At 38.3% G+C, this 23172-nt stretch overlaps 1 long non-coding RNA gene across 2 annotated transcripts; it reads right to left on the bottom strand.

Annotated features, from left to right (window-relative positions):
* Positions 1-635: 635 nt before the first annotated feature.
* Positions 636-21884, bottom strand: LOC135452054 (uncharacterized). Of its 2 annotated transcripts, XR_010441531.1 has the most exons (4): positions 7645-7691; positions 6332-6502; positions 1418-1578; positions 636-1249 (listed from the first exon to the last, which is right to left on the bottom strand). It is a non-coding gene; the product is annotated as an uncharacterized LOC135452054 (long non-coding RNA). The 2 variants fall into 2 exon arrangements; XR_010441534.1 differs by lacking the exons at positions 6332-6502; positions 7645-7691 and adding an exon at positions 21818-21884.
* Positions 21885-23172: the final 1288 nt, after the last annotated feature.

The following is a 23172-nucleotide window of genomic DNA, read 5'->3' as shown; positions in this document are numbered from 1 at the left end:
TGAGATTTGCAAATTTTTTTTTTCACTGAGCATGTTAAGTTATCCCAGCCCTGATTTGGCAATAAAGGACAAGGATTTAGACAGCTTTAGTCAGAAATATAGCCCAATATCTGCAAACTTGTGTGTTTTAACATAGATCACACAGCAGCACTCAAATGCAAAATGCACTTATTACAAACATCCTTTGGTAAACATCATTAAATAACTGCAAGCATCAAAGCACAAAATGAGATGTCTCATTTCAAAAGTTTTATAAACTGTGATATTGCTGTCAAAAGTATGGTTTTAGAGCAAGTATTAGAAAATTACTCTGCAAAAGCTAATCTTCCCCTACTGAAAAAAGCAGCATGTCTGTTTGGAAGGTTTTGATAGATGTTCTGTGTTTATACAGACTCCTGTTTTCATTAGTCCAGGAAACAAACAAACTTTCACAGTATTGTGTTTAGTCCAACACTGCAGCTGAAAAGAAAAAAAAATGCTGGAATGCTGATAATAAGAACATAATTCTCATTTAGATTTTTTTAAATTCATAGTATTACAAGATTTTCTTTTTGTCTTTCAGCCTATCATTCTTTGGTAACAAGTTTTGAGACTAAGAACTATGGATTCCTATGAGGGCTTCAAGGAATTGAGGGTACAATACAGCAATTTTTAGGTAGAGAAGAGTCTTTGGAGTTTCTTCAGTTTACCAGTTTTTAAGGGAAATCTGGTCTCCCTGTTTGGTTATTCTGTGCTGTTGGCTGGTTAAATTAATTCAGTTATGTGTTAATATTTATGTGTCTGACTGTTCACTGTTAGAGCATGTGAGCTGTTACCTTTGGCAGAGAGCTCCATGTTAAACTCATATGAATTTGGACAGCTGTCAAACTTTGTGGCCCTGCTCATCCTTCTCCCTAAATCCTAAATTATTTCCCCTGATACTCTGACTTCAAAGGTGCACCATGGGTTTTTTGTATTTCACAGTACACATGACATATAGCATTTTGTTGGATGGATGCCTCAACGGATTCATGGCATCCAACTGATTTCTTGGAGGCCCCAGCAGGGCTGTTGGGACTCTTGACACCACAGAGAAGCAGCTGATGGAACTCTCATCTAGAGGAAAGTGATGCAGTTGAGTCCATTTGGAAGCTTGGTTGCAGCACTAAGAGACTGGGCAGGATGGCTGCTGAACTTGTGGAGCACACGCCAATTGATGCTGCAGTGAATGACAAAAGTTGTGGAATGGAGACTGAAAAATCTGTTTGATCTAGAAACAGAGTAGAAAGTCAAGTTTAATCTGGTTTGATCACTGCTGATACACAGTCCTGCTAAGCAAGAGAGTGTTCAGAAATAGGCAATGGAACATTTTACATGCCCTGTCAGCCTTTGGGATCCAGAACACATGGACATCTTGAAAAATGGAGTTGGCACTGACCTCCAGCCCCTGTGAAATGAGTGGTGCTCCTATTCAATGCATGCTGTTTTCACCAAACTTGGCAACAAATAGGAGAAGCTTCACTGCTACTAAGAGGCAGAGCACTCTGGATCAGGACAGAATTCCCTCTGAAGGAGCTCCTGCTTCTGCCTCCATCAGTTCTAGGGAATAAACAAGCCACCTGTAAACTATGACCTTTTATAACCAATACATTCAGATAAAACACATTAAAAGGAGATAAAGTTTTTTAACACATCAGGTTAATATGAGAAAAGGCAGAACAGTTTGTCACAAGAGGTGTCAAGAGAAGAAGCACTAAATATAAGTAAGAATCAAACCCAAATATTCAAAGGGCACTAAAAATGTTGGGAGTTATTAATGCATATAACATAGAAAAACATGAAGGGACAGCAAGGAGTGATTATAAAAGCAAAGATGAAAACTTTGAAAATCTATTAGTCAAATCAACAGAGAAGGGAAAGGCTATGAGAATTTACATGACTGTTGAGCAAGAAATATTGGCCAAAGTAAACCAACCTTCCTCCAGATTGGAGGGAGAATTGAAGGCTTCTGGAAAGTACTCTCAATTGCTATTTTTCAAACAGCTATGCATTTAATAAAATTTCTAATGGGGCACAAACTTTCTTTGGTTCTTAATTACAAATCTCATGTTAGAAAATAATCCCTAAGATTGCTGTGTATGTACTGAACTACAATAGTCCTGAATCACACAGGTAATTTTTCTACTCTTCTCCTACTCCCATGCCTTTCTAAAGGATTTTGACAAAAAATTATAGACTGTAAATGTTATCTGCTGACTTTATAACAGGTCGAAAGATTTGACTGAGTGCTAATCCTGTCCTGAATTATGCTTAATACAAATCAAATTAATACTAATCAAATTGGATTTTTTTCTGATTCTGCTTTCCTAGATTTCATTGATAAAATTCTAGAACAGAAACAAAATGCAAGTAAAATGAATATAATTATGAAGTATAATGATAGATCATTCAACTATAGAGCTGCATCAGAATTTTTTATAAACTTAGATAAACAAATCCATTTGCAAATTTATCTAATAGCTTTCTGTAATAAGATCTCTGTTTACCCTTGCACTTACCAAACATTTTATCATACTGTGTGCATGTTATTAAGTCCCAAGATGCTCTTTAGTGAGATTTATTTGCTAAATTGAGTCAATTTTGTTTAGGTCAAATGGAAGTGCTCTGCACCATCTAAGACAGAGCTTTCATCATAGGGAAGATGGTGGCATCATGCACCATTCTGCACTAATTATGTGCAATTCAAGATTGCATCAAATTGCAATTGCAGCTCCAGACTACTGTGATGTGGGGCTTGAAAATCCTTAATGGAAAAATTCACTCATCGAACAAATGAATAGCTATTATGTAAGTATGAAATAACAGTACTAATGCTCAATATTCAGCCCTTCTCAGAAGGGGTTCAAGTTAAATGTAAAAACATTTAGCTGAAAAGCAAAAAACCTTATATAAACTGCATGACAAAACATTTCCAAGCTGCTCATCAGATCTGGTGCTTTAGTTGATGGTAAACATATGGAGGAAGCTAAACTTCAGGATAAATGATGCCTGAAGATTGAAAAGCTATGATGGATAATGTGTATTTAAATAAAAATATTTCCAAAAGCCTAGAATGTGACTTGGAGGACATTTCCTGTCATTGTGGTGAATTTCTAAGTGAAAGCCCTTCTTGAAAGTTCTCTTACACAAACTGCTCTGCCTGAAGTTCTCCTATTTTTTTAGAGTATCCTGCTGAGTGCCCCAGCTGTGCTATACACCAACATGGATGTTCCTGATCACTCAGTGCAGGCTTAGAATCTTTCTTTCCCTAAATGTATGTAGGGCAGCTTTTCTGTACTTGTAAAGACAAGGTCTTTACAGGATTTCTATACAAAGCATAGAGAAACTGTAGACAGACAATAGAATCCCACAGCTCTCCTACAGATAAGCTTTGTCTTGGTATTGGCACCTAAATTGGAATCCACAAAAGAATCTTAAGGATTTCTTTATCAAGGGAACTGGACAATTTACTGTCAAATTGGACAGTCCTAGAAGATCCAGAGAACAGCACTGAGAGGAAGGCAGACAACATGCACAAGAGTTTCTTCAGCCCACTGAATGCAAAGCATACTGCACCTTCTGGCCCTAAGCTTAGCCAAACTTTTTCCATGAGGGCTGTTTTCCAAGTGACTCCTCAAGTTGTAAGAAAAGGCTGACTTCCTTGACATGTCTCTTCATGGAAGATCCCAAAATACACAGATGCTCCCACAGAGCTATAGGACTGTTGGGAATTTAGCTGACTAGAGACTGGAAAAGTACAAGACCGTGGCTAATTCCAAATCCTGCACCTGCAAGATAACGTGTCCTTGGGCCTAGCTGGGTATGATAACAAAGTGGGAGAGAGACTTGAGAAGTAGAGAACATAGGCCCAAAGAAATGAGGAAGAGTTGATGGTATAGTTTAACCAATGGCTTGCTTGGCTTACAGAATATTCATAAGCTTATTATTTGCTGTATAAGTGTTTGATGCTTTCTTCAATAAACTGGACCTGTGATGAACCATCTGGTGTCCTGGTCCCCTTCCTTCGACATCGGACTGTTCCTGCTTTCCCTTTTCTGTCCCTACAAGAAGATGTAGGTGCAGACACACAGCATGCCCCTGCAGATACAGCTGGCATTGGACACAGTTGTGGGAATCTCCAATTTTAGAAGAGCAGAGTGAGTTTGGGAAAGGCTATGTAAAGACGCCACATCAGACTCAATCTTCCTGGAGTGCCAGCAAGACCATAAGATGAGATACAACCCTCTTTTTCCTCTTCTAGACAAATGTTATTGCTTTTGGTATTTTCAATCTCACAGGCTACAATACTCTCCTAAGACTATTCTGTTGTCATTATATTGCAAAGGTTTCACATTGTTGTCTCCTTATTGCAAGAGTTTCATATCTCCTTGATGTTTCTCATAGGCAACTCCTCTACGCACTGACTCTCCCTTCTTCTTACAGTGGCCAACTGACTCCAGGACCCCCACAGCCAACCAATCCATGCTTTTATAACACTCTTCTTATTGGCTACAGCTGTGGCCTGCTAAAGTCAGGCCTGCTCCTAATCTTTAATAATTAACCGAGCTGCAACTCTTTAGGGGGCAAGATTACTTTCTATACTACCTTTATTTACTTATATTCTATCCCCCTACACTATTCCAAGTCCTTTGAACCAGAAAATGACACACACAATAATAATGAAATCTGCAAAAGCATCCAATGGTACCCAGGGCTGGAGCATTTTACAGCATGGATGTGGCTGGGTTACTGAAGTGCAGATAGCCCTGTTTGCATCCTGCTTGTCCTACAGACTCAGAATCAGTATCTGGAGCAATTCCATTTCTCAGGATGCAATTGTCACCCTGCACTAGACAGGTGAAATCTCTATTTTCCTGTTTTTTATTTCTGTATTCATGCATGTGGCTACCACCATTGTGTCTTCTTCAACTCCAGTACATATAAAGAATAACTCCATTGCAGTCAACTGGAATAAAGTATTTTAAAGAAGATGCAAGAAGAGAATCAGGACTAGTGGTGGTTGAACTTCAGCCAGCAACTCAGCCCCACACAGCCACTTACTGACTCCCTTACCAGCAGGATGGCAGAGAGAATTCGAAAAGTTAAACAAACTCATCTGTTGAGATAAAGGCAGCTGAACAGGTAAAGCAAAAGCTGCGCACAAGCAAAGAAAAACAAGGAGTTCATTCACACTTCCCATCAGCAGACAGGTGCTTGGCCATGTCCAGGAAAACAGGGCTCCCACACATGTAATGGCTACTTGGGACAACAAACACCATCATTCTCACCACCCCCATCTTCTTCCTTCTTCCCCCAGCTTTATATGCTGACCATGACACCACATGGTCTGGAACATCCCTTTGGTCACTTGGGATCAGCTGTCCTAGCTGTTTCCCCTCAAAACTTCTTGTGTACTACTGCCTCCTCACTGGTGGGATGAGGTGAGAGGCACCAAAGGCCTTAACCTTGTCAGAGGGCTGTTCAGCAGTAACAAAAATATCTGTATTATCCCCTCTGTTTCCATCACAAATCCAAAATAGAAGAAGAAAATTAACTCTATCCCAATCAAAATCAGTACAAGGTCCAAAGTCTGCATTATTTGCTACTCTTGCTCTTGACTGATTCTTTAATCCTTCAATATGATGCTTTAAACACCCCAGGACCTTCACAAGACAAATTAATGAATTATTATTTTAATACATATTAGCCAAAATTCCACTGATTGTTCTAAAGCACACAAAAGAAAATTATATCAAAAGGGAGCTTTTACTGGAACACAAACACCTCTAACCAGCTACATTTCTTAAGGCATTTTGGCTTTTAATTTGATTTTTTGCAATTTGCTTGCCTGCATTTCAGGCATCACTGGGCCACAGTTAGTGAATGGAAAATTAATCTGCCTCCTTTAATAGTCAAACCCCTTCCTCAGCTGAGTAGTTTGAAAGGGTTGGAACATGCAGGGACTTCAAAACACTGTAAAAATTACTTCAGTCATGAGAGTGCCTCAACTTCACAGCACTTGTAGCTCTATCTTGAGTCAAGTACAATCTGAGCAGCTCATTATATTCAAAATCTAGACAAATGTGCAGACATAAACCTCACCTTCTAATCATGGCCATATAAAGAATTTATGTTAGCAATAGAGCATTTTAAGAGGTTATACACAAATTTTGACAGCTGAGATAAAAAATGAACTCTCTATTTCTTTGCTTTTTTTTCCTTCCTTAATCCAATCAACTCAGTGTTATGTAAAAAGTAGTGATGAAAGTACTCATCTAAAGCTGGGAGTACTTATCTAGAGCTTCATTCTTACCAATATTAGGATTTTATCTCTTTTCTTCTCTTATGAGCACTTCTGATATTGTAGTAGAGGTATCCACAACTCAAAGGCCCCCTAGAAATGTCTTAATAAGTTTCACAAATGTTGGAGTATTTTTCTTCTCTGTGAAGGCCTTCTTGTTTGAATACTGCTAAATCATCTAAACTGAAAATTATTTATAAATTAGTTTTGCAGAACAAAGTCTTTTCCTTTAGAAAAGTCTGAATTGCTGTAGATTACAATTTTTTCTTATAGAATATCATCCAATGTGTCTATAGAGTCTTCATTTTAAACCTTTATTCAAATTATATCAATTGAACATGATGTTACTCTGCAAGTATAGGGCAAATTTCATTTCAGAAATCCCATACAAAATTTTAATCTATTTTTTAGCAAAAAGCTCTTTAATACAGGTTTTTTGCCCTCCTAGTTGAAACCATAAAAGCAAACTTTTCTTAAACAAGATAAATAGCTAATTTTCATATATTTTCATACACATGTATGCCAAAAGAACTCATAATTCTCTTACACTGCATTTCTTTTAGACAACAGTACATGTCTTCTTGCTTTACGTTTTGTTAACTTTCCAATAACGTGTTTGGGGCTAACTCATTTCCCCTTTTCATTTCAAATATTTTCACATTATAACCCCTAAAGACAGACTGACAGCTGGAATCTCATAACATAAGCATCAAACCTACATGACCTGACTTCTAACTTTAAGAATCACAGATCTAGAAGGGATTCCAGATAGTCATTAGGTCATGCATCCTTATACATAAGCAAGTTTTTACAGTTATTAATTGCAGTCTTCCCTCCTATAATTTCATTATTCTTTGTCCTATTCACTGTGGAAAAAAGGGACAAATTACCATCTTCTTTGTAACACTCACATATCTGACTGCTGTCTTCATAGCCCTTGTCTCTTAATGATTAAATAATTTTTTCAATCTTTCAGTGCAGGTTATATTTTACAATTTTATGATCATTATTCATCTTTTTCTCTGAATTTGTCAGAAGCCTTTATTTAAATGCATTGTCCCAAACTGGGTTTCTGTTACCTTGACATTAAGAAGCAGAGGGAAGGCAGTGTTTTGTGACTTACATATTATATTCCCTGAATGTGTAACAATTACTTTTGTCTTTTCCATTTGTGTCTTTCACTCACATTGTGATCCACCACAGCCCCAAGATCCTTTTCTGAAGTTTTGCTATTGAACTAGATATTTGTTTCCCATATGTGTCTAGGTGATTACTCCTGCCCAAGAATAATACATTACACTTGTTCCTACTCCATTTCATCTTACATTTCCAAGTTGCTAAGTCAATTTCTTGAAGTCAGTTTTGAATTCTCTGCTCTTCTCATGCCACCCAACTTCATGTCACCTGAAAATTGAATGGGAGTATTCTTTAGATCATTAGGAGAAAAACTGAACAAAGACCAAAGAATCATCTCTGGTGAACCATACCTGCTTTTGTCTTTGTGAAAAACATTGATCATCATTTCATAGCTTGTGAAACCTCCCCAGTCCTTCTGTATCCACACTACATCAGTGCTTTATGGAATTGTAGCCAAGAATGGGTTCTGCTGAAAGGGACCTTTGAAGGCCATCTAGACAAATGCCTAACATTAATATAAATAATATTCTTTCAGTTTGTTACATAGGACAATAGAGAAAGCCCTAATAAAGTCAAGATAAATCATGTTTATGTTCTCAAATCCTGTTTGCCTGCTGTGAAAGGAAATTACATGGATTTTATTATTTTGCATTGGCTGTACTCATATCCTTGCTGTCTTCCAGTTCTAACAGTTTCAGTTACTTGTTCAAGCATTTTGTGAGAGCAGAAATTAGGTTATTGGCTGAATCATACCTGATCTTCCTTTCTCCTTGTTTGAAGACAGGCACTGGCTCTCCCTTCATGAACTTTCCAAGTTTCAAGCTTATTAGATGCACTCCAGTGCAACATGAGTATCCAATAGTTCATCATAAAGTTGTTAAAATTCATCAGGACACTCATAATCCCATGCTGACTTCATAAACTCTAAATTGTTCCTTTTCCATTTAGACTCATGTTTTTACTTTACTGTACTACTTCTCATTTTTCACTTGATCATGCTTGCAAGGACCAAGGCAAAATGTTATTACAAAATTTAACCCGAGTATCATCCAGCAACAGCTTTTCCTCTCCACTGAACAGCTGACCAATTCACCCTTTCCTTCACCTTCCCTGTGTTACAATTGCACTTTCAAATTGATTGATATCTCTTGGCAGATGCATCTTGTTTTGAGCTTTGACTTTTTAAAATTTTGTTCCTACATGTTCAGGTTATATTTATCACTCATCCTCAGCAGCCTGACCTAGTTTCTGCTTCCAGCTTTATTCTTTCTCGTGCTGCTTAAGGTTCATGCACAGCTCATGTTTTAATCAAGCTGATTTCTTACTGCATTTTCTCCCTTTTTCTTCACAGTGGGGTAGACTACACCTGTGGATGAATACTGTCATTGTGTGTATTATTGGTAAGGCACTAACCCTTTAGCAGCATTTTTCTTCACATGAGATCTTGGTTACCCATTCTGTAAATTTATTCAAGTCTACCTTCTATCCTACCTCAGTTGCTATTCCTCCTTCATGTCCTGAACAATCATGAATCTTTTTCTAATGGCCATTCTTAAATGGACCCCTCAGCCTCAAATTCTCACATATTCCTCGCAATTGTCAACAAATATAATCTCTCCTTTACTTGCTTTCTGTACTTCTTGAATCAGGAACGTTTTCCCTGATACAATCCTAAGATTTTCCAAGCAGTCTGCTGTATTTATTTTACAGCGGAAATTCCTCATTACCTCCAGTTACATTACACTTAATATAAAGGATCTTGCAACTTACCACATCTTTTTTTCCCTCCGCTCTTTTCTGCTTATAGTACAAACCTTAAAAATAAGATGGAATTTAAAGCTATATCTTGCACTTGAACACTGAGGTTTTGGAAAACTAACATCTAGCGTCTAGCACGTGTTTCACTTGATGGGAATAGAAAGATCAGCTCGGGACAGTATTTTCAGGATAGCTTCAGTCATTGACAGAGCCCATGAGCTCTGTCCCCAAGTGAGGGCATTTCCTCTGTTTCCTGTTACCAGTATGGGATGTGGCATTAGGGAGAGAACGTGTCAGCAAGCAAACCAGGGTAGCCCATGTGCTTGTCCACAGCCAATCTAAGGTTTGTCTACAGGACATGAACTCTGGAAACCACTAGATTTGGAAGGATGCTAGGCTGCTAGACGCTCAGGTTTATCCTGTTTATACTCATGATAACCTCACTGAATTACATGGAAGGAAGAATACTGAAGAGACCTGCTCCATTTAAAGCAAGTCCTTTTGAATGCAGCTGGACCTTCCCTAGGAATTGAAAGACACTTCTCAATATCAAAGTCACAAAATATAAATTGAGATAATCGAGGGAGGGAGGGAGGAAATGTAGAGACAGGTTAATTCTAACACACTACATGTAAATTCCTCTCTTTTATTTAAACTTTATATAAAGATAGTTTATAAAAATACAGCATGAATATTAAATAGTGATCTCATAAGATTAAAATTGTCATGTACCAGCATACTGGCCAAATATCCTTAGAAGAAGCAGACATGGAAGCTGTCATTTCAAGACATATAATTACTCATCAAGCATAATGCAAATGATAAAATGTAAAGTTTGCAGGATGAAGTTAGATGCTGAGTAGACTTCTTGTATGCAATGATATAAACACTGTCAGCACGAGTTTGAAATTACCCCGCTAAGCCCAAGGAGCCACAGATACAGTGTCAATGGACAAGGTATTTCAAGGCAAGGGAACAACACCTCTCAAGCAGAACATACTGATGAAGAGTTTTCCTTTTCTATCTATATATGTAGGACAAATTGGCTGTACAACAGAGCCCCCAAAATCCCTATTCTCTATCAGATCATGCATAGGGCTTGAAATGATATCTTAGCATTGCAGCTTTTGTTCTAATAAGAAGTGCTTTGGCATGCTGAGTATTTTTAAAAATGTTTAAAAACTTAACTTGAATTGACTTGAATTCTGTCTGCGTCAGTAAAGTTCTGGAATAAATATATTTGGAAACACAAAAGGGGCCCATATATCATAAAAAGGTCTTATTTTCAAGAATCATAAATCAAACTTTTTTGCCTTCAGTTTCTAAGTTTTAGATATAATAAGTGAAAGGATTTTTAAACCCTAGGTACCTTTAGGGATATAAAGCTTTAGAGACTACAACCACATGCACCATAAAAATCTCAACAGCTTGGGGACCTCAAGTCCCTACTCTTTAGGGTAAACACTCCTTGCAGGAAGCAGAAAAATGGGGAGGATGCAATAAATGAGCCAGCATTTCCCAAAAACTACTTAAGACATGTCAGTGGTAAATAACAGGTACATGCACTTGTCTTGTTGAAGTGAAGATTAGCTTAGTGCTAAAATATTAGAATGCCTCAATCTAAAATGGCTCCTTCTGTACTGAACACAGAGAAGCCTCTCCTTGCAGGTGCCACCAGGAATTTATAAGAACTTAAGTTTACTTAGATTTATCTAAGCTAAACCAAGGATGTCTTGTATCAGTAACAGCCTCTTTCCTTTAATTGCACTGAATTACACAGTGCATAATTCTTCAGTAACCTGTTGAATCACGTGTCTATGTGTAAATTTTTAACTTCTGGGTCATGGACTCTTGGTGCCTCCTCTACTGATTTCTGATACTCTAATGGTCACAGAGCAGGATTTAGGGTTCATCAGAATGACCACAGGGTGCTGAGAAGGTTTACAGAGATTGTCCTCAGTGCATGTGTGAGAGGAGACCACCACAGCAATGCAGTAGGACTTACACAGCCAGTTAACTGTGTGTCCCTGAGGTGAGGGTGGCCTTGCTGTCCTCACAGAGCACCCCGGCCCCATTGTCAGGGAAAGTAATGGTGCTGAAATTGTTGTTCTTCCATCAAATAGGTTCCAAGACCTCCATCATGGTTTATGAGGCCTTTTCTCTTTGTCATAGACAATGGGTGCTGGTTAGACATTTTAGTCTCTTTCTCCTGGAACCAATTTTAATCACAACCACAGAGCACTCCTTTATTTTGACCTATTACTGAAAAGGTCATTATTACTAAAAGGTATTACTAAAAGGTTCTGAAAGTGCTGAAAAGTGGTTTTATCACACAGTTTATAATTTGAAACATCTGTAGCATATCCAGCTCCTTGTAAAGCTCCCCAAATCACACCCTACTTCCTGAGATTAGATTCCTTCAGCTGCTGTACTTTTCCAAGAAAAGTGCTCCTTTTAAGAAAATCCTTATTGCCAGCCCTAAGCACTTCTGTAACCTTTCCTTTTTTTAAAATTATGGTTTAAGCACAATAAAATGAAGTCTTTTAAGGCCAAGAGTAGAAAGTAGAATAATAGGCAGCTATCTACCTAGAGAAAAACAAGCAGAACTGCCTGAAAAAGCTGTAAGAAGCTCTACAGCAAGAAGATGCATAGTAAAAGTTATAGAACAGCTAGATAAAACAGTTAAACACAGGAAAGGAAGCATAGGAGTGAGCAGGCAGACTATAATGGTAGATTTCTCTTGCACAGACGTTTTGTCAAAAACACTTCCCTATCAAAAAAATAAGGATCAAATTCATCCTTCTGTTGGTATACTCAGAATCATACAAGTAAAGAGCTTATAAAGCATAACTTTTCTATAAGTAGGAAGTCAAAGCAAGCCCAGGTCTATTAGAAACGGAGCCCGGCTCGCAGGTTCTCACCTGCCACTCCACATCCCCAGTGGGCCCATAAAAACAAGAGTCACCAGTGCTGTGATATCCTAGACAAAAGCATGTGCTGAGGCACCAGCCAGATCCTTCACTTTCTCCTAGTTAGGCCAGTAGCCTGGGCCTCCTTTCTGCCCAAGCACCAGCATTAGAAGGGCGGTAACACCATTTTCTTTTGAGCTCCTGCATGTCTTCCACTTTGGCTTGGGGTGCCTCAGCAGGCCCAAAGCTTAGCAGAGAGAGAGAGGTCACATCTAAGACACAGTTTGTATATTTTTCTTTTTAAAAAGGCATAAAATGTTCCCTAAAATCCTTAGTGTTCCCAAAACAATGTTCTAATATCACAGATAGTAAAAATATTCAGTACACATGTACTACACACAGTACAGAACAAAAAGAATAATTTTATACTGCCCAGGGATGGTTACCCCCAGGTAATGTATCAGTATTAGAATACTGCTGTGTGGCTGTTATTAAAAATTATACCATCAAAAATTTTCTTTCATTTTTTCTGACTGTTAAAAAGAGAGAGAGAAAGGGAGAGAGAGAGAGATTGGGGGAATCACAAAGCACTTAGGATGAAGATCCAGGTGCTGGAGATACAAAAATGTAGGTACCCTTCCTTTGGTAAAGCAGAACTGGGGAATAGTTTCTGAAACAAAAATAGAAAAACAATCTGGCATCACTGTGCAACAAAATAATGTTCCATTCCTTTATTTCTAAACTTTCTTGCCACTGGAGATATCTGTAGGAAGGCAGCAATAAAGGTAATTGGTAATTGCCAGTGTTAATGACAGATAAATTAGGTCTGTATTAAAGACAATGGCTTTAATATATTAATTATCTGAAGTTTTGCAAAACTTCTCATTTCTTCACCCATCTGCATGTAAGAGAACACATTAATTTTTTCCTGATAAGTTCCCAAAGCTTTGTGTACAAAAAAAGGAAGACAACTGATAAGTTAGCAGGGCTAGAGTGCACAAGCAAGGAAGGAGCTGATAAATAACCACTGTGCCCTGAGGCAGCTTCTGTAGTGAAAAAGAAATGCTTGGCCTGAACTCAACTACACAGATGTAATGCCAAAAATGAAGTAACTCCTGGCTTTAAAGCCCCTGAGAGTCACTAGAAAGCTTCTCCAGACTTCAGATTACACTGTAATTTATTTTCCAGTGATTCTGAAGTGAGTAAATCGCTAACTGCCATTAAGGAAATGGAGCTGGTTTCCTGTTCCTGACACAGATTACTCACAAGACCCTGGATCAGTCACAACACAGTACTGGAAAAGATAAAATTATTTTTTGAGTGTCTACATATCAATAGTGGAATATTAAGCCAGAGGATAGTGGTGGTACCAATTTAAGGCTGACAGTAGAGAGGTCATAAGTGAAACGTGATACTTGTAATACAGGAAGGATGCGTGTAAGTTAGACACATTTAAGATATGAAATAAATGTTACCCAGTCCACAAAAAGAAGTTAGTGAGACTCTTTAATCATCTATGAAACAATTAAAAGACCAAACTTCTTCCTGAAAGTACTTATCAAGGAGAAAAAAAATAATGCAGAATGCAACAGGAACTTCTAGCCAAATATTGACCTGACAGTATATTTTTTGTCATATTATCCATGAGCTAGTTATTCAATAAATAAAATCCTTAGGCATTTGCATTTATTAAAATATTCCATATGATTTTAAAGCATTTATTCCATAAATTATAATTTAACCTTAAAATTAGTTATCAGATACAGAAATCATCTGATATGTGATAATCTGAACCAAGCAATGTTTCTTCTGGTTTTGGAATCTCATGGTTCTTCTGTTGTTGCACCTTATACATCTCAAACAACTTTGTGTAACAGGGTGTATAAAGTCATTTTTAGGTGCTATTGCTACGTTGTTTGTGTTACAAGCAGACAGAAAAAAAACCAAAACTGTATCTATTCCTATAATACATAGGAAGTATGAGTTTTAAATCTCTCCTCTCAGAGTTGTCCTTAAAGTCTATACACTCAGGAGCCAAGTGAATGCTACCCATGGCAGTGACTGTTTTACTGTACTGACAGAGGAAATGCAGGAAAACTGTCTTCCCCAGCTTAAAATCATTTTCTGGAGGTAGAAGGGAAAACAAAGGGAAATTTCAAAAGGTCCACACTTAACACAAAAGCCATTGGTAATACTGGGTACAAAGTCCTTGTTCACGGATCTTACAGTTCTAGCAGCTGAGATGGTTGGACTTGCCAAGAGCAGAAACCATAATGATGCCTTGGAGTAACTAAATAGAGGGTGGAAGTTTCCCTTCCAGGCTTTTAGGACCAGCTGAAACAAACAGAAAAAGATAGACACTCATGGAGATGTCCTTTGTGACATTCTGGCTGGCTCTGAGAGTTCAGAGTTGGGGGTTGTGCAAAGGTGGCCCTTCTGGTGTCTGAAGATCTTGTTAGAGCCTGTAAACTTCTCATAATCATATTTGCACTCAGCATTTCCTACTTCTCATGTCCTTCCTTTCCTACAGGAACAAATTTAACTTGTCTTTTGAAATTTCATTACCGCAAAAATTTCTCCTTCTTGCGTCAGCCAGGCCTTACTGGCTGACAAAGAGAGGAAACAAGTTTTAATAAAAAGTAGGATTATTAAAGTGGAAGTTGTTTGCACACAGACTGGTGTACCCAAGTTAGTGTGCACTGCCAGTTGCCCAGCTGCTGCTCTGCCATCAAGCTCTGTGTGTGCCAATTGCCCAGATTTTGGGGCTGGTAGGAGATCAGATAGTCTGGCAGGTGATTAAATGCATTGCAAGAAAAAGGAAGTGGTGGGGTGGCACGGATAAAACTGTAAGAGTGTTAATGTAACAGAGAAAGCAAAAGAAGCTTAAAAACAGTGCATCACAGTGTGTAGAAAGCCGTAACTTCACCAGAAAGCTGTTCTGGTTAATTCATGCAATCATTTTGCTGTCACTTGTCATGCCTGCTCCTAATAACAGAGAGGCTCAAAGTACTTTTTTACATCTCTGACAGAAGATGCTGAATATTAATAAGAGCAACAACAAGGGACCATTCAGGAAGGCATCTTGCTAGCTGGCATTCCAAAGATTTCCTCTTGTTATCTTAAGCAAAGATATCAGCTATATTGAGGATTTTTATCTGATGTGTTATGCGTGACATATGCATGATATGGAAGGAAAATACAGGGTTCCTCAGGCTCAAGTGTTTACTGAGGAAAGGATTGTCAGGCATAACTGATGGCATTTTTCTGCAACTAGCCTGTCTGTCTTAGTTTGCTCTCCTTCATGTACATTGGAAATGAAATGTAAGGAGGCTGATAATGGGAACATGAAATCAAACAATATAAAACAACTTGATTCCTCAAAAGAATCATGTAGGAAACAGTGTTTGGTTTCTTCCAAGCTTTGTTGATTTTAGCTTATTATTTATATGGCTAAAAGCTGCTTCTGGGAAGAAATGGAGATGAATCCACTGTCAACAATCTAAGGATTATTCTCAGACTGACTGAAACCCAAAAGGGTCAGAGATGTGAGCAACACAGTCTGCTTTTCTAAGACAAACTGTGAGTTAAGTGTTCTGGGAAGAACTCACTGAAAGAGAGGAGAAACATGTACACAGAAGCGCTCAGATTTTTTTCCAAGGTAGATGTACAAAGGAACTGTTTTCTATAGGGAAGTTAGCTCTATTTGTTTACCAAAAACAGTGAAATCAAAAACTGATACAAAGAGCACACTTCATGTTATATGGACTTAAATTTGTTATTATACATATATCCAATTAAATCCAAATGCCTGTTTCCCAGAGAAATAAGACTATTATGCCTGCAGTACATATGGATTGTAGGCATTATCTTTGTTAATTAGAAATCAACAAGACCTTACATTTGCACTTAACTTCCTGTGGCTTTATGACTTCAATGAGAAATTTGACAACAAAAAAACCAATTTATTATTGGTTTTATTATTAATATTTGGTTGGAAATTATGTTGGTGTGCACTGCAAAAAATGGAAAGATCTAATCTGTGAAATTCTTTAGCCTTTTATAAAACCCTTGCATCAAGCAAAGTAACGTTCAAGATATGAACCTACCTAATTAGGTATATGCCAGTTAAAACAAATTACATACACAAAGAGGCACTGAGGTGAGCATCTATTGGGCAATAGCAGAAGCAAGGAACACTATCTTGGCTCATCCTGTAACCATTAAAACTGCAGAGAGTAATATTTTTCAGAAGAATTCATATAGATAACTCCAGCTCTAAGTGAAAGATTAATCTCTTCAATAAATCATCTTGAAGTTAATTATTCCCAACTGACTTCAAAGATCCATGCTGAAGCAGCAGTTTTTAATTGCATTTTAAGTGATTCATTCCTTTATAAAGTCATTGCATGTATATATGATCAGTTCCTTAGATGACCAAAATGTTAATTAGTGAAGGTTTTTGAGTTCATTAGAAGGCCTACACAAGGTGGGCACTCATCAGTTTGCCCACACCACCACTGTATTGCCTGAAACCAGGCTTCAGCAAGGATCTTCTGCAGTCAACACTTCATGATCTGCTATGTTAACTGCATTTTGCAGCATTCTGCATTTATTTGTTACTGCAGAACAAATTCAGACCAGAGCCAGCTTCAAATGTCAAAGTGTTTTTTCCCCCAGGAAATTACTTTTCAGGGTGAATATAAAAATTTTATTCTTTCATTAATAGTTATGGCTAAATATTCTGGGCCTGTCTACTCTTCAGGACTTTTTATAATGTAATGTAGTCTCTCTTAAGAGGGAAATCTCTTCCTGTTTTTGACAGTCATGACAGAACTTGCAATCAGTAGACTGAACCACGTTTTATTGATTACTGAGCAGTAGGGGTCAAAGCTGGGGATTGAAAGGGTTAAAAACTGTCTGGTGGACAAATCTAAATATTGCACCATAGGTTTGAAGAACTTTCTAGTCTTATATACCTCCCTAGATATCTGCTATATGGGTATTCTGAGACAGGACAGTAAAAAGACTTTTGGTCTGATCCAGTTCAGCTCCTCACTTCCAGACCATAAATTGCAGGGGTGTATAAAGAAATCAATGTAACTACATTTATGAGCTCCACAAGCAACAAAGAGAACATGAGAAACCACATTGAAGATGAAAATAGCATAAGACTTACCAGAGGAAGGAAATGGCAAGGAATGACCAACTAGACAGGGGCTCTTTACCATGAGAAAGTAAAGACTTAGGGGGATAATATGACAGAAGGCTAAAAAAATAGCCATGTCAGGGAGAAGGTGAATGAGGAATGATTCTTTTTCTATGTAAGAACTAGGTTGTCAAATATAGTTCTCAAATAAAATTGTGTGGCAGGTTGAAAACAAAAAGGGGAATGAAGCCCTTTAACATGATCATGCTGAAGATTGCATAAGTTCACAGGTGTTTGAAAAGTAACCACAAAGTCATGGACTAGAAATCCACCAAGCATTCTAAGACACAAGGACAAAGCTACTGGTTTAGAATCTGAAAATGGGAGTAGGAAATACCATTACAAGTCTGCTTTATATTTGTGTGCCTCTGCAGTTTTCCCTTAACTTCTCCCCTTCTTGCCTAAATTTCTTTCTTGCTCACTTGGAGAAGGACAATACTGGGCTAAATGAATCTGTGACCTGATCAGGCACACTTATTTCTAGAAGCCCCTTGCTCCATTCACATTTCTCTTCATTTGTTTTTCCCCTGAACTACACAAGCTGTTCAACAGCTGAGTACTTAAAATTTCAAAAGGTAGAAAGAGTAGCATCCTCTTCCCTGTCACAACACATTTGGAACTTTCTCCTCAGCCATTGGGTTTCAGCTCTAAGAATCCAAAAACTGTAAAAGATGTGGAGAGGTGAAAAATTGAAAGATGTCTGTGGTTGCTTTAATATTTAAATAAAACAAATCCAAGCAAAACCCTCAATGTCCTCAACCTAAGTCTAGGGATGTTAATGAAAACTCTGTGATACCTCTCAGTCCTACAGCTCCTAATCAGGTCACTGCCAGCCCAGACTGTCCTACCCCAGTCTAGCTCAGTCTCTGCTGGGATCAGAGTTCACTGTGCCCAGCCCTGCAGTGTGGTTGGTGAATGCTGCTCTGGGGTACAGGGCTCTGGAATGCAGAGAATGCAGAATCACACTCAGCAGCAGCAAGGCCCCAGGGACTCTGCTGGAAATGTTGGCTCCACTAACAGTCAGGACTGAAGGGGAAGGCAATTAGGGTGACCCTAAGCCCCGCGAAGATCACTGGGCAGTGATGTTACTGACAATTAAAGGAGAGAAAACAGGACTCTCAGAGTGCAACTATCTCAGAAAGTCAAGCTCTTTGCCTACCTATACAACAGAGTGGTTCTGCTGTTAAAAAGTCAGAATAAATTCTGATTTTTAATGCTCCAATAAATGTTTATGTACTGCAAAGGTTTACAAAGAAATAATTGTGTTAGTGTTCTTCCTGGTTCCACACCTGCATCTTAAAATGAAAAAATAGATTATCATGTCTTTGTTGTACTACATTGTTCTATAACTGAGAATTAGGTTGTGTTTCATTTTAAGTATTTCCAAAAGATACAGATAATTACAGCTTTTACTAACAGCAATGAACAAAATGTGAATTCTCAGGTGGGCTTTTAAGCCTCATCTCAGCATGTTTGATGTAGAAACAAATATTAAAAGTACTCTAGTATTTTTTGTCAGTGCTTTCCTGAATAAAGTCTATTAAAAATACAGATTATTTTGGTCTTTCATGCAGAAAGTATAATGAAAACAATTTTAATCTTAAAATGACTCATCGAGATGCCAAAGATTAAATTAGAGATATCAACTACCAATCCTTTTCCCATTTACTTGCAGTCGGTCATACCAATCTTCAGACAATATATGTGAAGTAAGTCATCTCTACTGTTCCATTACTGTGTTATGACACAACTTGGCAGAGTTTTAGTTCAATTACAAAAACTAACGGTGGGCCAGACACATTCAGAATGATATGTGATCCCCAGCAACTGGTAGGGCAGCAATATATTAAAAAAAAAAAGTTATTTTCTTCAATAAGTGAAGGAAAATTATGGAAAAGAGAATTTAGTGCAGTATTTGACTGACAAGACAGGCCCAGCTCCTTTTCAGCTACTTCAAAAAGATATACTACTATATGAAACAATATCTAAAATAGATATTTTTGAGCTGAAGGCAAATGAAACAGAGAAGAGAGAATTAAAGGCTGTAGCAAAGTATTGTCTCTACAGGAAGATTTTTTTTTTCCATCCATATAAACACTTGAATAATTACTCCTCAGTTCTTCAAACTGGAAATTTGCAAAAAGCTGTTGAGTGGCTTTCAGTAGTATAAAGAGCTAAAGCTCTTCAGGGTCTCAATTACATCCTTGGAGGAGCTATAAAAAATGAAAACATGCAGATTGCAACAATCTATGAGAACACCTTCATTTACTACTTATTTGTCAAATGGAATAAACTACCAGTAATGACCATTTAGAGAAACAAAATATGCCCAAAAGTTTCCCAAAAGGGAAAAAATTTACTATCAGGTAGCTGCAGCTTTGCTGGGTGAGCTAATTATTCATGAAGAGACATTTTCTAAATCTGTCACTTCAGACAGTAATGGCTTCTAATTCTAGAAAGCCATTTGCCTAGAGCAGTAGTTGCTATTGCTCTGACTTAGCAACAAACCCAGTGCAACCTCCACTTCTTCAGCTGAACAAAGACACAGCTCTCACTGAGTCTCTTTGTGTCACCAGCACTTTTTTACATGCCTCACATGTAGAGCACTTAACCATGGAACAGTTGGCTCAGAACATTGTTAGGTTAATATCAATTTACTGTCCATGTCCTGGTAGCAACATTTTCAACAGAAACAGGCCAGAAGTAACAACCTGCTATACAAACCTGGTTTACAGGTATGTTCAATCCATGCCTGCTTTTGCAGCTCCAGCATAACTCAGTGTTATTCATTCTTACACCCTTTATGCTTTAACACTTCAGCAGCATAGACTATTCAAGGAAGTCTTTGCAATCTACCTTTCACAAAAGCACCTTTCTTTAAGCTGAGGCCTAACCTCCACTATATCCAGAGTGGGTTTTAAACCTAGGCTTCAGAATAAACATGTCTGCACACACTTCCTACATGGAGATGAATGCAAGCTGAAGATGGAGTTCAGCAAAAAGGATAAAGATGACATTCTGTGGAAACCATTTCTCTGCATTCTGTCACCAAAGTCCATCCTCTTTGTTGCTGTCCCATACCCAAAGAGAGCCTTGTGAAGACTGGGGTGACATTTGCTTTCTTCCAGTCCTCAGGCACTTCTCCTGATTACCATGACCTCCCAAAGATGATCATGAGTGACTTTACTATGGTATCTGCCAGCTCTCTCAGCAGTCATGGATTCATGCTGTCAGGACTTATGGATGTCTGTTTTACCTGAGTGTTCTCCAAACCAAACCTCCTCGACCACGGGAAAGTTGTTCAATGTCCCTTTACCCCAGTCTCCAGGGTCAGAGATTCCTGAGGGCTTGTCTAGCCAGTGAAGATGGATGCCAAGGCTGAGTTCAGTTGCTCTGCTTTCTCTGCACCCTCTGTTACCAGGGCCCTCTTTCCATTTAGTAGCAGAACCACATTATCCTTAGTTGTCAATGATGTATTTGAAAAAGCCCTTCTTGTTGTCCTTGACATCCTTGGACATCTGGATTTAATTCCAGATGGACTTGGCCTTCCTTGTCTCATTTCTACTTAACCTGACAAACTCTCTATATTCATTCCAAAGGGCCTGACCCTGCTTCCATCTCATGTGTGTTTCCTGCTTACACTTGAGTGATGACAGGAGCTCCCTGTTCATCCATGCAGGTCTCTTGCCCCAACTGCCCAACTTCTTGCTCATCAGGCTGCATTTTTATGCATGACCTTTCCTTTGAGACTGGAGGAGGTGATCTCTAGACATCAACATTCCCTGCGAGGCCCATTCCTATGGGATTCTTCCAAGAAGATCCCTGAAGAGGCCAAAGTCAGCTCTCCTGCAATCCACAGTGGCAATCTTACTTGCTGCCCTGCTTCCTCCTCACTCAAGATTGAATTCCACACGTGGTCACAACAGCTAAGGCTGCTCCCAACCTTAACATCTCCAAGGCTTTCCCTGTTGGTTAGTATGAAGTTAAGAAGCACACCATTCCTTGTAGGATCCTCCACTACCTGGGACAAGAAGTTGTCATCAGAGCTTTCCAGGAACCTTCTGGACTTTTTTTTTCTTCTCTGGACTGTGTAGCTTCTCCAGCAGATGCCAGGGTAGAAAAATCCCCCGCTGAGAACCAGTGCCTGGGACTTTGAGGCTGTTTCCAGGCCTCATGCACTTCCTCCTCCTGCTCTGGTAGCAAACACCCACAACAGTGCCACTCCTTCTAGTCTGTCCCTTTATCCTAAACCACCAGCTCTTTTTACATAAAAAAACACTAATACTTTGTAGGTTTTTCTTCATACAAAAACCAGAAGAACATTCAAAATGTATTTTTTCTCATGACCTTTCCTTAGAGAAGGCAAATCAGCAAAGCTTGTTGCCTTTTCACAGTTACAGCATACAATTCCTTATTAAACTCACACTGTGTTGTCCTTATATCGCAAAGGTTTCATATTGTTGTCTCCTTAGTGCAAGAGTTTCATACCTCCATGATGCTTCTCACAGACAGCTCCTCCGAGCACCAACTCTTCCTTGTCCTTGCAGCAGCAAACTGACTCTGGTTCCCTCAGCCAACCAATCCACTCTTTTATATCCTTCTTATTGGCTACAGCTGTGGCCTGTTAAAGTCAGGCCTGCCCCTAATATTTAATAATTAGCTCAGCTGCAACTCTCTAGGGCATAAGATTATTTTCTCCACTACCTTTATTTACTTATATTCTATCCCCCTACAAGAGTGTGCTTTACCACATACTTAGAAATGGGTTTACACTGAGATGCTCTATAGGCTTTACTGGGATTCTTATTATTTTCTTATTCTGAAATTATTGTCCTGTTCTTGAGAAATGTCTGTGAGATGTATGCTTTATCTTGAGGAAAACATTCAGTATTAAGCGACTGCTGTTCCAGAAGAGAGGTGTTCTGATCACAGGAAAAGTTTCTTGCTTGATTGAAACCAGTTTATTCAGAACTACCTCTTCTGGTATTCCATATAGGGAGAGCTACTTGCTGATTTCAGACAGTGACTTTTTTATTTCCCTTTGCTGCTATCAAAATTAAAAGTAATTTCTTATTGTCTAAGGATGATAATTTAAAGAAACATTTCTTCCTCTAATTCCCTGTAATTCAATGCTGCAAATGAAAAAGTGGAAATTATTTAAGACAATATCAAAGGATAAAAGGAGTTTACAACTGTATGGTTATAGTGAGGGAATTATACCTGATATATTACCTGATGAAAACAAAGTAACAGAACAGCTACTACAACCTCTTGCTTTTAATGTTAAGTGTTTGTTGTTTATTCACACAGAATCAGCCTTCACACACCATTAATTTGTGGGTTGGGTAGGCAAAGTGTGTAGCCTCCAGGAGCTGAGAGGTTGTCAGTGATGGCACTCTTTCTTGGCCACAAGCCTTTACCATAGCTGAATTTCATGCTGTCCATCTGATTTCCGTACCAGTTCATACATACTGGAAGCAGGGCCTCACAAAAAAGAAAATATCGTCTCCAGTGAGTGCAAGTCGAAGACAGAACAAAGGAATGATCTGTGTGCCATGTGTGTAATACTCCAAAATGTGTATCAGTAATGTTCTTAGGTAACTCTGTAAATGGAGTTTAGGAATAACAGTATTTAATGAAGAAGTAACTTTTAAATGTATTGAAAGAGTGCTAAAATCTTAGACAATAGTCCTCTGGTATCCATCTAGATATTCTTTGTACATATACCACAACAGATAGTAAGAGATTAAACAGTCAAAACACAAAGTAACATGATGGTATAAATTCACACTAGCTGTATATTAAGACACCTTGAAAAATACTGAATTTCTAAATCCTAGGTT

Source organism: Zonotrichia leucophrys, chromosome 1, assembly GCF_028769735.1.
Source record: "Zonotrichia leucophrys gambelii isolate GWCS_2022_RI chromosome 1, RI_Zleu_2.0, whole genome shotgun sequence".
NCBI classification, from domain to species: Eukaryota; Metazoa; Chordata; class Aves; order Passeriformes; family Passerellidae; genus Zonotrichia; species Zonotrichia leucophrys.
Note: the sequence above shows the minus strand (reverse complement) of the source record. Positions and strands in the feature narration are given on the sequence as shown.